This window comes from Rissa tridactyla, chromosome 2 (assembly GCF_028500815.1).
Source record: "Rissa tridactyla isolate bRisTri1 chromosome 2, bRisTri1.patW.cur.20221130, whole genome shotgun sequence".
In the NCBI taxonomy this organism is placed as follows: domain Eukaryota; kingdom Metazoa; phylum Chordata; class Aves; order Charadriiformes; family Laridae; genus Rissa; species Rissa tridactyla.
In genome coordinates, this window is record NC_071467.1 from 130,113,119 (window position 1) to 130,126,520 (window position 13,402).

At 43.5% G+C, this 13,402-nt stretch overlaps 1 protein-coding gene across 4 annotated transcripts in view; it reads right to left on the reverse strand.

The window, feature by feature from the left end:
- Positions 1 to 13,402, reverse strand: part of CREB5 (cAMP responsive element binding protein 5) — a 261,442-nt gene that overhangs the window by 15,537 nt on the left and 232,503 nt on the right. The window lies entirely within an intron of this gene.

The following is a 13,402-nucleotide window of genomic DNA, read 5'->3' on the forward strand; positions in this document are numbered from 1 at the left end:
TGAGAAGGGCTGCCACATTTTGGACTGCAACTTAGAGCCCTTGTGTACTAAAGCTATAGCTGAAATACAGAGAAAAGAAGGTTCCCTTTCAGCACAACAAAGCTGTGAGCTGTAGTGGCATACAGACACCTTGCTGGTGTCATCCTACCCTTGGAATACTGAAATCACCAGCGCCCTAGAAGAGTAAGCCTGACAGATGTCAGCTAGGAGAAGGGCTCCTTCCAAATCCACGGAAACCTCCTTTGCATCCACGGTTCTACATCTTGCTCTATGTAGAACATTCTTTACAGGTAGCCTTACCTCTTTACATTTTTGAAGAACTCAGCACAAGTTTGGTTTACTCTCACTAATGCAAGTCAGCAGAAAATGGTAAGATAAAAATGGAAGGAAGGAGGAACACAGTATCACTTGATGCCAGACTAGCATGGTCTGAATAACCCATCAACTAGCTCAAAGTTCATTACCCAGCCAGAGGATAGAGTGAATAGCAGATAGCTCATTAGTAAGAGATGCCACCTATAGGACAGCCAGCAAGAAACAGCAGTGGTACAAGGTACAGAGGTGTGCAATATCTGTGGGTCACAAATGACGGTCAGAAGATCCTACAAGCCAGTGTGGCCAAAATCTGCCATTGGAAGAGCAATGACCAGACCAAACTGCATTTTGGTTTTGTCGTTGAAGCAAAGAGAGTGACTGCCAGGGCACTTGGAATCCATGAACAGCAATGTCAATCTACTTTATATTGAAATATCTGTCTGTGCAACTCCACTGCAAGGCCACAGGTAAAGACTCCTACGTTCAAAGCCGCTGCCCTATTGTGTTTGTGCACCTGGGAGTGAGGAAGAAACAAATTGTTAAGGAGTGAAAAAAAAAAAAAGAAAACTATTACAGAAAAAAAAATAAGGTCAATTCAAAGTATCACCCTCAAATGTTTTTATCCCACATGTTTTATCAAACTTCATGAAGGTCATTCCATGAAGACACTCTAATAGATCCATTAATCCAAATTTGGTAGCTTATTTCACTAACGATCAGTTGGCTGAACAAGACTTTTAAAACAAAAAAAAAATACATTTGCAAAACACATCAGTGCCTCAGTTTGCATGAAGGAAAACTAGACTGATGACTTTTAAGCAGTTTCCTTAAGAAGGCCTATCAAACCATGACTGCACTGTGGCATGTGTCACAAGTTGACGATCTTCTCAAAAAGAGATTGAGGCAACTACGGCAGTGAGGTTAAATACCTCCTTCCCTACCTCTAAAGTCAGAACGGAGCTCAAGGTATCATCAATAGCAGTAACCCATTCTGGGTATAAAATGGAGGATTTGAGCAGCTGTTGTCCTTAATATTTCCAAATTCAAGTACTACCCTGGTTACTGCAAGCAGCTCTTTACAATGCTCAGAATAACTGTTGCTACCCAGGAGTATAACAAGGAAAATATGGAAAACAACACGTGAATAAGTCAAGTCATTCTGCACATCATTCTTCTTCAAAACTCACTACGACCTTTTTCATGGGACTGAGCCACCACGCAGATCTAAGCCAAAGCACCAACAAAAGCTGTCGTATCTTTGTTTTCTGAATCAAAATGCAAAAAACCCAAGCTCTCATTAGCCAGCAGTTTTATGTGATGAATACCTAACAAAATCTAGCAATGCTATGTTTGTCAAAGACTTCTGAAGCTAAACTACAGCATGTCTTATTCTAAACTGCAGGCTTTCAAAGCTAAAAAAAAAAAAAGAGGGAAAAACTTAATCTGCGAATAAACATTTTTTTTTCAGCTGTAAAAACTGTGGCTTATTAGTGTGGCACGACTTCAAGGAGAATAAATTATTTTGTTTTCTTTCCATAGCCCCTTCTACCACATCCATTTATTTGAGATAGCAAATCAAGAGAGACAGTGAGAGGTCTGACATGCAGCTGGTTTCAGTCAATAGGGGTCATTTCCATTTGGTCTGTGTATTTTACAAGCTCCTTGTTCCCTGTTCCCAATGGGAGGGTGGGCCAGCTGCCCTGGATCCCAGTCCTGGTAAGAAACCAGCTCTCTACCTCATCCTGTCCCAGCGCAGCGTCAGCCATGGCCCGGCCCTCGCCTCCCTTTAACTCGGTGCTTAGATCAGCTCGGCAGCAGCGAGAGCACTGCCTGCACCCGCAGCAACCTTTATCTTCCACTAACCAGTCACTGCTGCCCGTCACAAACATTCGGGGAATGATAAACTATTATTTTTTTTTTCCCGTGTGGCATTCAGCGAGATCAATTTTGTTGGATGTTTCAGTTAGAGCACAGGGAGGGAAAGTCACCAGAACTCGGTGAACTCTTTGCATTGAGTATGTGTGGAGCGGGAAGGGCAGGCTGCATTTTTGTTATTGTTCTTTTTATGTCTGCTAATTGCAAACAGCTGGTTTGGTTTAGCGTCAAGCAAAACGCGATGGCATCAAAATTGAGCTTATCAGGCTGATTGCATTAGCAAATCCCCTCTAGAATGAAACGATAACCCCGGGACCTGATCCCGCAGCCATTTGGTTTTTCAGGAACTGTGTGACTGTCTTCACCAGAGCCTGCGGGTACCTGGCAGTTCACTTATCGGGTCTGAAACAGAGGGCTTGCTACTCAGATCTGCTCTCACCCAAACTCGAAATTTCTACTAACCTCGGTGGGAGTGTTTTTTAGGGTACAATCCCTCTTGTCTCCCTTTTATAGTGCAATTATAAAAAAAAATCCCCACCAACCTCAAGCCAAGAGGAAATGCAGGTGCTCATCTTACCTGCCTTTTGGCCCTTACTGATTCTTTTTCTTATTTCATCAAAGTAACGTAGTGACCAAGATCAGTTACAGCTGATTTCCACTCAATCATAGCATTTCCATTAACGGCTGTCAGTAACACAGACAACATAAGAAATCTTTCACAGAGAACATCCTGCTTTGCCTCGGATCAAGTGAATAGAGAAAATTCCCTTTCGATCCTACAGGAAGCCAGAAGCACATTAAGCTCTCGTCTTTGATGCTTAGGAGGAAATAGAAACAGTGGATATTAGTGCTCCATAGGTATACGCGTTGTGTTGCCTGTATTATTGCTCGTGGTAATGCCCCTGACTGGCACATTTACTCTGAAGCCACCCCACTGAATGTCATATGATGTTAACACCTCAAAGAAGTTACCATTGTACCCAGAATATTGGGTGGGGTTTTTTTTGGAAACAGGCAGTTTTCACAGTGCTCCCTCCATCTCAAGCCTGACATCATGGTGCAGTGAATTGCTTGATGTTTCCTTTTATCAACATAGATCATAATTTATTTGCTGAACGTCTTTGGGCAAACCCTAAGCCTGCCAAAAATGGGCCACAAGTGTTTGTGATCACCAATGAAAAATAATGTCAGCTTCCCTAACACTTCTGCAGTTCAGGATCTTGCTGCTTTCTAATTTTTCTCTATCATGCATGTATTTCAAGGTTGCCTTGGTTTTTGCCCCACCTTTCTTTCTCCAAAATTGCTAGTGAAAAACAGAGAGCATTTTTTTCAGTTTGCTAGAAGGAAAAAACGATAAATAAAACTGTAAATTTGGAGGTTGCTTTTCCCACAACTAAAAACTCAAATAATGTTGGGGTTTTCACATGTATATAAACATGCATAATATTTGTAGCATGTTACATTTAGGCTATAAATATTATATTATATGCCATAATCTGTATATGACATTAAACTACAACTTTCTTCCATTTATTCCTCAGTGGAGAAATGACAAAAAATCTCAGATTTTACAGATGTTATTACCTGAGAGATCTGTGCTTGCATCAAACAATAAGCTATTATATTGTCCAGCTGAATTTTAGGTTGGGACAGACACGGAGTGGTGGTTTTGAATAGGATTGAATTGTTCTGAATAAGTATGCATTGCTGCACTCAGAAAAAAACTCTCTTCCCCTTCTGGTCTGCATGCCCAAATCCCACTAAATTAGAGAAGAGACAAGACCAGCTGTAGTTATCAGCTTAACGTCTGGTATATTCTTATCAGGAACTTATATCAGACCCCTGTAGGCAGATGGAATATGATCTCAAAGATATTTTCTTGCACTAGTGACTTTGATTCGAGTCATTGTTATACAGGGGTGTAATAAGTCCCCCACAGGGAAAAGAAGAGACTAAAGAGGGATGGGAAAGCAGAAAAAATACAGACATGAAGCATCCCCACACATCTGCAATCAGGTAGCAACCTCAGGGTAAAAATTTTGATTAGCCAAACTTCATGGCAAGCATACCACTGACTTCAGAGGCACTAATATTGTTTTCTCATCTGTGATGGTCAAGTTTTCTTTTTCACGCGTGCTCTTCTAAGCATCACACCCAAGACGAATACATGGAGTATTTCAGAGCATCACACTGAGTTTTATCCTTTCCTCAAGCTATGACTGTGATGAGAGAACTTAAGCATAAATGTCACTCAGGTCTTTTATAGTTGGCTGCTTACGAGCATTTCACAGTGTAAATAACAGAAACCACTCCGCAAATGTTCCATTCACATTCTAAAAGCAAATTGGGGCGATTCGTTTACACCCAGTAAGTGAACTGCAGATACGTCTGAGCACATTTCGGAGACTGGTGATTAGGAAGTCTCTGATGCCACATGAAACGCTTGCTCTTACATTCCTTGTGCACTAAAATACAGTCCTGCATATTCACTGCAGGAGGAGCGAGAGGTGTGTGAAGGACATGAAATCCAGAACCGAAGTGACACATTACACTAATGTAAAGAGAAAAGGGGGATGCATTTAATTCACAGCTCGCCAGTAAACAGCGCCAAACTGCTAATCTTCTAATTATTCTCAGGCTGTTTGGCAAATCTGAATTATACTTTTCCCTTCCTTTGTGCTTTCTTCCCTACTTAGTTGGATTTTGTAACAACACGAACAATGGATTGTCATCCAGCCTTCAGTGCAGCTTAGCCTCTAATAAAAACAACAAATTTGCTCCCTTGTCCTTCCAAACGCAAACTGAATTAAACTTCAGCAAAAAAGCAGTGAGAATCAACTGCAAACAATCAAAGAAGCAATAAAACTAATAGACACCATGCTGCTCAAGGACGGGTCAGCTGCAAGAGCAGCTTCGGTGTCCCTGAACTCGGGGCACGGAGGAGCTCCGAGCAGCCACGCTTGCCGGTGACATCAGTCCAAGTGACACCTCTCCGGACGACTGCCAGTTTTTAAGTAATACAATGCAGGTCGCAGCCAGGGTGGCCCAAGGGTACTCTGCCAGAACTGCCATCTTCTGGTGACAGCATTTCATTGAGAACGGCCACGGCTCCAGGGACAGCAGAAAACACTGGTGAGTTTACATCTCATCTCCACCCTGCAATTGCCTTCTGTTCATCTCAAAGCACCTTGCGAAGGAGATAAGCATCATTATCCTTGTGCAATGCACCGCCTTTTTAAGGATTAGAAATACAAACCCACTAAATTCTCCGTTCCTATTCTACAGGCATTTTTAATGCACAAGTAAATTATAATCAAGACAGAAAATGCACTGAAAGTATGGTTTGTCCTTCTCACTATACAGTATTTCTTGCATGAATCATTCCTCAATGCAATGTTAAACAACTGGATTTGATTTGCACAGGAGTCAGGAAATGTAAAGTTCAAAAAATCAAACCCCTAATTCCCACCAAGTCTAAGTCAATCCCTCCATGTGTATCCATGACAAGGGATATTTAATTATGTAATCACACAACAGACAGCAAAGTGATTTATTACTGGCAAATGGTGTCATATAATTTCAACATACAATACCAATGGAAGGATCCAAGAAATACAACTAGCTTCTGCCTGATTTCCCCTCTGTGTGCCAGAGTCCGAAAGGAAAGCTGCTACTTAGCTGCTACCTACCCCTGGAGAGGCAAGTTTCTGACAGCAAAATGCTTGACACTTCGGGGATTAATTACCTGTGCCTGCTATCAGTAGGCAGGCACATACCTAATAACCATCCTAATTCCCCAAATAGACAGCTTTAGCTTAGTTGCTCTGCCAGATTAATCTATGGGATATTCCCATGCATGCTAGGTTGTCACCCGTGGAAAACTCAGAAAAAGGAGGTGGCAATAAAATCACTCAGTGTTAATAGCCCCCTGCAAGGCAGTGGGAAAACTTGGGGACCTGAGTCTGTACTGCCCACCGTCCAGATCTATTCTCTAACGCCTGTATTACAGCTCATTCCTGAGCCAAGAGACCACAGACTCTTTCTTCACAGTGGACATGAAACACTTTGGCAAAGCCTCTGGCAAAGGGGCTGGAGCTGGGGTCTTCCTCACTCCCATAAGTAAAGGCTGTAACTAGCTTTCTGAAATCACATTCCCATCTTCTAGTACAATGCAAGTGGCAAGAGCTTGTTCAGCGCTTGCACTGCTATACACATTTTTTGCCTGAGCCCACAATGAACAGTTATGAATGCATTACATGAGAAAAGTGGGAATTGATTTCAGAGGAAGTTTGGGGAACTTCCTACACGAGCCAGATACGGAGCAAATCCTCAGATCAGAGCACTCTCTAACACTGGGAAGAACACTGTGGGTTTGGGTATTTTAATCTATACTCAAAGATCAGACAGGATTAGCACCACAAAAATCTCTCTCTGTAGAATACTGCTCTGAAGCCTGGAGACTCCTTACAAAGTGACTTCAGTTTCTTGCCGAGGATGCAAGTTGCTTGCTTTCCTTTTCCCTCTCATGAGCATAATATACACACCAAGGACATGAGAAAGGCAGGTTCAAAGTCTCTCTCTGTCAGAAGATTTCTGAACTTTCATCACCCACCTCTCACTAAGGCTGACTATGATTAAGTCATTCATATTCAAAGAAAAATGCCATCCAAGTATATAAAACTTGGGTGTGTGGTTTTTTTTTCCTTCACTGGTGTGATTTTTGAATACTCGTTTTTCCTGGATTAAACCCAGCACATTTAAAGGGCTACTAGCAAGCTAGAAATGGGCTACATGTGCACTTAAAAGTGCTTTGATTTCATCCCAGATGTGCATGCAGTGCTCAAGGGCGTACACACGCACGCGCACACACACACACAACATGCACGCACGCACGTGCACACACGGGCTGTGTAGAGGATACGATCTGATCTGTAGATTTTGTTTCAAGATTACACCAAGCAGACCCTGAAACTAAAACCGAAGCCCTGACCACTTAAAGCCATTAGGGATCCCAGGGCTCTTTGTGAAAGAGTATTGATGTTCATTAGCCTATTGGCCCAACTGGAGAATTCAATGCAGGTAATTAGACGTCTTATTATCATGTAGTTTCAGGTGAAGTTATTTTTCTCCTTCGTTTCTAAAGTTGAGTGGTCCCTGAAACGTTTTTAAAGCATTCATGGATTACTTTTTTTCTGAATAAATGACTAGAATTTAAAGTACCGTACAGGGACATATAGAATGAGAATGTTCTTATGGGTTATTTCACATTTTTTAAAGCTGAATTCCAGAATTTGACCCAAAAAATTAAAATAACATTTTAATTCAGCAGACAGCTTTCAATTATCTTCCTATGAAAACATAGTGACTACGGGCTTTTTGAACGCATGCACTCACTTATGACATGTAGTACATGGATAAAATCCGTAAGGAGTTTTGCGTCAATTTTCCTTGTTATAAATAAAATATAATCTATGCTGAGAGTTACCTGCATGGAAATCACGAATATTCAGCATTCAACATCTCAGAGTTGATATGTGCTGTCCTTTTACACCCTCATGCACGGTCTCTTACGCCTTCCCACCTTTCCGTATATTCTCCCCCCGACTACATCCCTCAGGCTGCTGCCCTCCACCGTCTCCCCTTTGTTCTTCACCTCCAACGCCATCCCCTCCGTTTGCACACAGCTCAAGTTCCTGCCTTGTTTTTCACCACCCCGCGTATATCAGCTGCTTTTAAACGGCAGCATCTTGGGTCAGACGCATTGAATTTCAAAGCCACTTGAGGCTCCAGGAACAGCAACAGCTCAACCCTCTACCAGATACCAGCTAGCTACTCTATCAGTGCCACGAGGATTTTTAATACGCTTTAGGACAGCTACAGCGCAAAACAAGACATAAGAAGAATCAGGCCCCCAAATGTGTTTTTTTCAGTGGAAAAAAGAAAGCATGACTGTGATATGCACTCACAGGTTTTACTTCGTCTTTGAAGGAGGTAGGAATGCATCCTCACACACTTCCCATGGCTTGGCTGACAAGCAATGGCTTACTAAAATGCAGTATCAGCTGCTCACTCTCTTCTCCATAGTATGCTTACTCTTTGGCAATACTGCTTTTCAGAGCAACATGTCAGAGCAAACCGAAAAAACAGCCTTCCCCAGGGAAGGGAAGGATGCTGCCTGCTTGGTAAGCCATTGACTCATCCTGCCGTTTCTGGACAGCTGGATTTGGCTTTCCTATAGCACATACCACAGGATACAGAACAAATTTGCACGGGTCAGGGGCCCGGCTAGACCCACAGTTGCAGCAGCTGTCCCAGGAGCAGGATATCCTCTCCAGCACCGAGTGACAGGTACAGCGCATCCTGCCTTGCTTCATTGTGGACTCTTCCCTGTCCCTCCTGCCCAAGGGAAAAAGGGCAGAAATAACCACTTCAGGGCGAATTCCTGGCAGAGGTGCCCTGCCTGGGGACAGGCAGGCAGAGGGTCCCCATAGCACCCTGAGAGAGGCAGAACGGGTCGTGTGGTGGGTGAGCATCCCCCACGGGGACAGGGCGACGCTAGACCCAGACACCTTCCCCACGTACCAGCGGCAGCTGCCAGGATCACAGGAACAGGTAACTCCTGCACACCAGTTATCTGGCCGTGCTCACCATCCTTCACAGCACGGGCGAGTCTTCTGAAAAGCACATCAGGGATCCAGTTGCTCCTGCTATTGCCCTACCTTCATTTTTTTTTTAATATTTCTTGTGTACTTCTACTGAGTGTGGGAGAAAGGCATAAATACCGTCTGGTTTTGGTGCTTAACACATCTTCCTGTCTCCTCTCCCAGCCTTGCCGACAGCATTATCCATCTTCCTGACACTACCATTGTCTGATTCATTTGACATATGCACCAGAAAAAAATGTCATGTTCTGAACAAGATCATAACGCTGTGATCTCATTCCCATCTCAGACTCCTCAGCGACTCTACAGCACCTCCCATTTCTTGCTGCTTTAGAAAGAGAGGGACTGGGAAGCTTTTCCAGCTTGCTCACTGGGAAGCTTATAGAGGAGATGCAGTCAGGGAAACCAGGCCAGTAAAGTCACACAAGCACTTAATACAGGTATGTTGGAAATCAAGGTAATGCCATAGAGACTTCAGCTATTCGGCTCCTACCTAGAATGTGAAGCAGCAAAATCTTTCTCCTTTCCTGTTACTTAGGGCTGTTGAGGGACTCAGTGTAAGACATATGTTATTTCCAAAAGGGAACAGCATTTTGGGAGGTGATGGCAGGGACATCCTGGCTGTATTATGGAAGTTGCTGAGTCCTTCTTTCCCATCGTTTCTCTCTCTTTTGAAACTAAAAAGCCTCACGCACTACCCATCTCTGTGACAATCAGGATGAAGGGTTATGATGAAGTTCCCCCTCTCGGCTGGCACACCAGCAAGTCGGTGTGAGCTTCCGGATACCTTGTCTCCTCCTGTTTGGTCGCACCCCTCATTGCCCCTCGTGTGCGGCTTCTCTCTCAGCCACAGAAGTTCACAATTTAAGGGCAATTAAGAGATCGCTGTGCGCTGGCAGCTGAGGCTCGGGCAGTCTCACCCCAAACACGTGCCCTGCGCTCCCGCAGCCTCCGTCCCTCTTTCCCAGGGAACGACAGCATCCCACCAGCCGCCTACAGCCTTAATAACCCATTAGCGGCCTGGCTAAATGAGTTACTCTCTCACGGCTACTTCTCTTTGGAGATCTGCCAAAGGAGAAAAGACAAGGGGCGAGGAGGGTGGAGGCAAAACAAATCGGGAGCTTGGGTGGACAGGGGAAAGGGAAAGGGGGGAGAAGAGTTGGAGAGGAAAGGTTGAGGCAGCTAGTTTTTTCATTTTTCCCTGCGGTTAAAGCATTGACAGATAATTTATCACACATTTTGATGGTGCTCCAGCTGGCAGGGAAAAGAGCTATCTGTTTATTAATTCAATTAGCCTGCTTATTTATCAGCGGAGGGCGAGGAGGTGCAGTCACAGGCCAAACTGTGCCAGTCTCAGACCGCCTGCTATCGGGCTGGGAGGACAACCGGGAGTGGGAACATCCCACCCTGGCTGCTCCAGCCAGTGCGCTCATCACCGCATTATCTCAGGCCTTCTGAGGTAAGAAAAGAAAAAAAATAGAATACAAATTTTAACAGCATACATTATGCACACCAGTGAATGTGCAAGGCAGGCTTACAACCGGAGCCGCATGGCTTTGCTGCCACCAGTTCAGTGCCCTAAAAGCATTTGTTATGTCTGACATTCTGCCCAGAACGGATTTTTTTTTTTTTTAATTCATTAAAACAGATGAATACACTTTGAATTTCGAGTTCAATGGGGACAGTGTTCAAAACAACACATCAATACAGCACCGAGCTGCTGGAGGGGGTAGGAGAGGGCAAGGAGGGTGCTGCCCAGGTACCCACCACTTGTCAGCTTTGAAAAGGGGGCGTTTGTGAGGGAGAAAAGAAAGAAAGGGAGAAAAAAAGGCTGGCCATGGAATGGCAGAGAAATACCCTGAACTAGGAAAGCATTTCAGAGGGCTGGAAGAGTGGTGAGGCCCACTTCTTTGCTCTGCCTATCTAGGACTACCAGCTTTCTTTCCTGTCTGTTTAAAAAGTCCAAGACTTCTGAATGTTGAAGCTCCAAATTCAGAAAGTGTTGATCAAAATGCTGCTCGGAGCTATCTGAGCTGAGGTGTGTCTAAAAACACAAAAAAATGTGGAAAGTCCATGATGCTGGAGTGCAATTTCCCGATAGCCAAAACAACCCCTCAGCCGTAGAACCTGCAGACAATAATTTCTATGATATTTCAGTGCTGTCATAAACAGTGTTTATTTTTCTCTTGCTGCTTCTGTAAACTGTCCGGCTTCCTTTTCTGTCACACTTAAACACAGTTACAATATAGATGTACTGGCTTCCAGTCTAGCCCTTAAAAGACACTGGGTGGCTTCCCACTCATACAATTAAGTCCTGCAATGCTTTGACGTAAAAATAAGACTGCTGACAAGGATAGAGGGGTCTCCTTGGGATAAGGCTAGAATGCACATTCTCTCAAATGCTGCTATCGTTACTCTTCTCGTTTTGTTCCTCCACTACCAGATGTTTAAAGAAAATTCACATTTAAAAAAATATATTTTTTTGTTTCTTTAGAGGCATTCTTTCACTTTCTGAAATCTTGCAGGATGTTTCGAGGCAGGACACCATATCAAATTAGGATGGCAGTGACTATTTCCACTGCACATCAGCTCACAGGAGCCTTTAACAAAAGGTTCACTGGAAATGCATCCCCTCCGCCCCCCAGTTCTACGGCCAAGTTTGCCTTTCAGCCTCTCCTGGCTGATGATTAGTTTAATATTCTGAACCAAGATCCTGCTTGACAGATGATTCCACTACCACCGATAGTTTAGGCCACATATCAACATTTTATAAATTCTTAATTTTCTCACTGCAGCCATATTGAACAGTTTTGTGCAAATGAGGCTTATAATTACCCAGATAAATCAGTCCAATGCAGTATTTCTTAGGATCTTTCTCAATTTTCTCCCTGGAGGATAGGATCCCATCTGCTTCGCTACATTCAGGCTAATTGAAGGGCACTGACTTTTCCAAATGGATTCATTAATTACTCTAGCCAGATTCTCTGTGGGGTTCTTCGTTCAATGGGTGACACTCGGGCTGTACTATACCATCCTCCCATGTTTAGCAATGTTCCTCTGATTCTCAGCTACGAGCTAAAACATTTGCAGATGCGTTGGCAGGAATGGTTCTGGCCTGAACTGTACAGTGTTACAAAACAAATGTAATTCCGCTTCTCCTTTGCTTCTAATTTAATATGCATTCAGAATCTATAAATATTGTAACCACGACTGTTTCAATATGTTTTACTCCTTGCCATCATAAATATAAACAACCACACCAAAGAAGAAACCGTAAGTTTACAGGTATTGCATTGCCAACAGCAGAAAAAAAGAAGAGAAACAAGTGTTTACTGTCACGTTGCAGAAAATCTGGTATGTGAGGCAGCATTATGTGAAATTAAACTATTAAACTTAAACGCAAAGCTGTCCTATATAAATCTGGGCCTGTGCTGATTTTATTTAGTACAGCAGCAGCCTGGGTTTTCAATAACTCATGTGTAATCTTATTGCTCCCTCAAACATCAGGCAGACAACAAAGAAAAACAAAGACCCGTCTAGTGAAGACCTAACGTAGGTGAGGAAGGTGGTGGTGGTCTTCAGACAGGAGCAGGCAGAAGGGAACCTGCCAGCAGTCGCGGAGTCTGGCTCTGCTGGAAAGTTTATCAGCTTTCCCCAACAGCAGGCACAATTTCACGCTACTTAGAATATTTTATATTCTGAGCATTTGGTTGGTTAATTCAGGTCTATGAGGCAACTGGCCTGGGAATCGGTGACACAATCTGCTGTGAGCGAACAACAAGCCTTCGCGCTTTCCAGGAATCCCAAAGCATTTTGTAAACATCGGGCCCAACTGTGGAAGTTGCCTGGCCTCTTTGCGTGGGTCCGTGCTGCCGCACCTCACGCTGCTTTAAAGGTGAGCCCAACGTCACTAATGGTGGTGGGAGACCCACTTTACAGATCAGTGAACTAAAAGTCTGAGATTACCCCAATATCATAGAAGCCCTCAGTGGCAGAGCCAGAAACAGAGTCCAAGAGCTGACTTGCTTACAAACAGGGAACAGTCCCGCTCCCTTTAACTCTTTCCTGTCGATGGCATTGCAAGTCCCCAGGATGCAATAAGGATCTACCTTCTTATGCCTTGTTAGAGGCAATAACTCTACTTATGTCTATGAACAGACAACAGGAAAAAAAATATATATACATATTTTAGCTTTAACTATGTTGTTGCTTTGGGCAGTTAATGTAATGCAAAAAAAAAAAATCTAATGGTACAACTCATCTAACAAATCAGTGAATGTATAATTCTTCTCACGTAACGTGCCACAGACCTAAACAAATTACTCAGATAAGTAGATGATGTACACGGGGATGTAGACAGGGCCATGGGGGTGTATGTAGGGATGTACTTTGCTCTAGAATTGAAGAAAATTTCTCTTCTCTGCTATCCTTTCCTTCTTAGCTCAGCAGTTGTGCTTCCTCAAAGCTCTGACAAAGATGGACTTGATAAGGAGCTACTTTTTTGGGACAGAAAAGCTCTCTCTCACAGCTTTTCCCTCTGATTGCCAGCT